This window comes from Pinus tabuliformis, chromosome 8 (assembly GCF_031772625.1).
Source record: "Pinus tabuliformis cultivar Carrire ecotype Pingquan chromosome 8, CPIR1, whole genome shotgun sequence".
Lineage (NCBI taxonomy): Eukaryota > Viridiplantae > Streptophyta > Pinopsida > Pinales > Pinaceae > Pinus > Pinus tabuliformis.
The window spans coordinates 337,589,323-337,593,947 of NC_142294.1; positions in this window are offsets into that span (position 1 = coordinate 337,589,323).

Here is a 4,625-nt window from a genome sequence, read left to right on the forward strand (position 1 = left end):
AATCTCTCAAGCTTCCCATGACATGGGAATACCTCCAACTAACACGATCAATAAAGTTGATCCAAATGATATCGCCTTAATTGGAGGAAGATCGAGATCTCATACTCCCCCATTTCTTCTTACTTATGAAATTTTCAATAAAAATTTGCATAATTGCTTAGTGGATTCTGAAGCTTCATCGAATATTCTACCAAAGTCAATATGTGCAAAATTGAATGTTCAAACACAAAAATCCGTTGTGCGCATAGTTCAATTAGATCGATTGAAAGTCAAAGTGACTGGCGAATTAAATCAGGTTACCATAAGGTTGTCATCCAACCCAAAGGTATGTCAAGTTATCGACATTTTAGTTGCTGATATTCCGGAATTTTATGGCTTAATTCTTAGCAGAGATTGGTCAAAAAAATTCATGGATACATTGCAACTGACTGGTCACACATGTGGCTCCCTTACAATGGTAAACCAAATCAAATAAAAGTTGAGCGGGAAAGACATCAGAAAGACATAGTAACAGAACTGGAGGGAGAAAATGAACCAGTAGCATACATCAATAACATCATTGGAAACTACTCAGTAGATTCTTTCCTAGGAAATTTTAATGCTCATATCTCACATTACTTAGAACATTCTGTTTTATCTCAAGCAGAAATTTTTTCTCAAACAGATAGTTCTAAATGTATTAATTTTATAGACAGTCCTGTAAATAAATATTTATTTTGGAAATTATTTTTTGACGGTTCTAAGTCTAATGAAGGAGCAGGAGCAGGATGCATGTTAATAAGTCTAGAGGGAGATAAAACTATGCTAACTTGCAGACTCAAATTTGATTGTACCAACAATACCATAGAATACGAGGCTTTAGTCCAAGGGTTATACAAAGCAATCAGATTAGACATCAAATACCTTCAAGTTTTTGGAGATTTTGAAATTGTAATGAGATAGTTACGTAATACTATACATTGTTTATCAGGTCATTTAAAAAATTACCAATCTTTAGTTCAAGATCTAACTGAATGCTTTATAGCATTTAATATTTCAACAATTCCTAGACTCCAGAATGCTAGTTCAGACCTCTTAGCTAACGTAGCTTCCAAACTCATTCGTTCAGAAGATTTTAGCCCTGATCGATTTTCAATTGAATTAATTTTTAGACCATCTATTCCTAATAACATTACCAATTGGAGGATTTTTAATGACGATCCCGATATTGTGAGTTTCCTCACATCTAAAGGATCTTACACCAATCAAATAATTGACGAAGATCAACATGACCAACAATTGCAACAAGATAGCACTAACAATGCCATACCTAAGTCAGTAGTGAAGTTAGAAGACCTTTATGATTTGAAAGATCGGTATAAAAGATCTACCAATCCAAAACTCCAAAGTTCAACTTTCAACTATGAATTAGTAAATCTAGGAACTGATACCAAACCACAGAATATCAATCTAGGCCTTGATCTAGCTCTTGAAGAAAAATTAGCCTATATTCATCTCTTGAGACAATTCCAAAGTGTCTTTGCTTGGAATTACGATGAACTCAAAATGTACGGCACCTCCATCATCCAACATACTATTCCAATGATAGAGGATGAAAAACCTATCCAACAAAAGTTGAGAAAGATCCATCCCAATCTAGAAAACCAGGTCAAATCTGAACTCAATAAATTATTGAAAGCCAAAATAATTTTTCCCATTCAAAATTCTGAATGGGTTTCCAATATGGTCCCTGTTAGAAATAAAAACGGAGACATTAGAATCTGCATTGACTTTCTAAATCTTAACAAAGCCTGCCAAAAGGATAATTTCCTTTGCCTCCCATGGAACAAATATTGCAGGCAGTCGCAGGGTCAGAATTGATTTCCTTCTTGGATGGATTCTCAGGATACAATCAAGTGTTGGTACATCCCAATGATCAATTAAAGACCACATTCAGAACTAAATGGGGCACATACGCATATCAAAAGATGCCATTTGGTCTGATTAATGTTGGTGCCACATTCCAGAGAGCCATGGACATCGCATTCAAGCGGTTAGTTAATAAATCAGTCGTAATCTATTTAGATGATATAACTGTATATTCCAAGAAACAAAACAATCATCTTAGAGATTTAAAACAAATGTTCGAATGTTGTCAGAGGTATGGAATTTCACTTAACCCAAAAAAATACTTTTTCACATTAAATGAAGGAAAAATTCTTGGATTCATAGTGTCAAAATCTGGAATTCACATTGATCCTGATAGAATCAAGGAGATTTCCGCAATACCCCTACCTCACAACAAGAAAGACATGCAATATTTTCTTGGAAAAATTAACTTTGTAAAGAGATTTGTTCCAGATTTTTCAAGAATCGTGTCTCCTTTACAAGCAATGATTAAAAAGAACTAAAACTTTAAATGGGGCCAAGATGAACAGGAGGCATTCAATCTGATCAAACAAGCGATTGTTAATGCTCCATCTTTAGCAACTCCAAATTTTTCCGATCCTTTTATTTTATATACATTTGCCTCTGATAGATCATATGCTGCGATACTCACTCAAGCAAATCAAGAAAAGGGAGAAGCCCCAATTGCATTTTTTAGTTCCAATTTACAAGGGGCTGAGTTGAATTATTTAGATGTGGAGAAACAAGCTTATGCTGTTTTCAAAGAAATTAAATATTTCAGACCTTTTTTACTCGAAACACATACAAAAATCATAGTACTGTTTCCAGCGGTAAGAAATCTTCTGGTACAGAAGGATGTGGGTGAGAAAAGAGCCAATTGGGTCACTACCTTACAAGTATATGACGTAGAAATCAAACCAACAAGTATTGTAGAAGGTCAAAGCTTTTGCATAATGCTGGCCGGAGCATTTCTTATGTCCGAAATTCCATCTGCAGAGATACAAATGTATGAGGTAAGCCTAAACGATGTTGAGTCATTATACGCTAATATCATTTATTATCTAAAGAATGGATATGATTCTTCAAACCTCGATATACCAAAAAAAGAGCTCTAAGGTTGAAAGCCAAACAATATCAGCAGCTCGTGAATGATGTTCTTTTTAGAATAAATTATGATTCTATTCTCCTTGGATGTCTTGAGAAATCTGAAGTTGAAATAGTATTGCAGGAACTCCATGATGGGACAGTAGGCAGACACTATGCTAGAAATGCTACTGCTCATAAAATCTTACGCGCAGGTTATTACTGGCCCACATTATTCAAAGATTCACATAACTAAGTGAGCAAATGTCAAGTCTGTTAAACGGCTGCTGGGAGACAAAGGAGACCATCCTTGCCACTATAACCAGTTAACATTGAGAAGCCTTTCGATCAGTGGGGATCGAACATAATAGGTGAGATTATTCCTCACTGTTCTAAACATCATAGATATATCCTTACAGCAACAGATTACTTTACTAAATGGGTAGAAGAAGTTCCACTGAAGACTTCTAATGCTAAAAATATCATCGAGTTCATAGATCAGTTCATAATCACCAGGCTTGGGTTGCCTTCTGCTTTAATGTTTGATAATGCATCATATTTTTCTGGTAATGCTTTGATTGAATTTGCACTCAAAAGGGGTTTCAAGCTTAAATACTCTACCAACTATTACCCACAAGGGAATGGGTTAGCTAAATCTACAAATAAAAATTTAATCAGAATCATTAAGTGAACCATTGATCAAAAACATAAAAATTGGCACAAATCTTTAATATATGCTTTATGGGTAGATCGAATAACACAGAAAGCCTCCATTGGCACTTCTCCATTCAATTTAGTTTATGGGAAAGTAGTGGTTCTTCCAACTCATTTGGCAATTCCTTCTTTAGCCTTGGTTCAATATATTGATGAAGCGCCAACTTCTTCCTTACAACTAAGGCAGCTGGAAATAATTAAGTTAGAAGAACAACAAGAATAGGCTAAAATAACTCATGCTCATCATCAAGAATTAGTAAAAGCCTCTTTTGATTCAAACATGATATATAGAAAAGACTTTCAGATGGGAGATCTAGTTTTAAAATGGGACAAGGCTCATGAAGAAAAAGGGAAACATACAAAATTTCAAAGAATGTGGCTTGGCCCTTTCAAAATCATAGAAGTTATAGGTCCGTCCACTTTTATGTTATAGGATTTAACAGGAAAAAGAGATTCTTTACCTGTTAATAGACAGATCCTCAAAAAATATTTTCCATAGGAGAATCATTCTTCTATTTTGTAGAGTAGTTGTTTTAGTTTCATAGTAAAACCGGTTGTAAATGGTTACATTTGTGATTTATGAAAAGGACACAAATTATCTTTTAGATTTTGTTTTTTCACTTGTATAAATAGAATTATTTAAAAAATTGATCATTATTATTGAAAGATACATTTAAAGGCTCTACGCCTAGAAATGATACCAGTTTCGACTTTGTAAATTTTGATGAAAAGCAACCTTTAGTGGGAAATTGTTTTGTATCAGTCCAATGAAAGGCATCAATAATAAAACTAAGATTCTCTATAGAAAAGCTCTTTCCAAAAACTCTACTATTGTCGTCCACAGCCATCTTAAAGAAACAATGACTTCCTCCCCACCTAGGAAATTGCAATGTTCAGAGAATGATCAAAAGATACACTTTAACTTAAAGATTAAGAGGTCT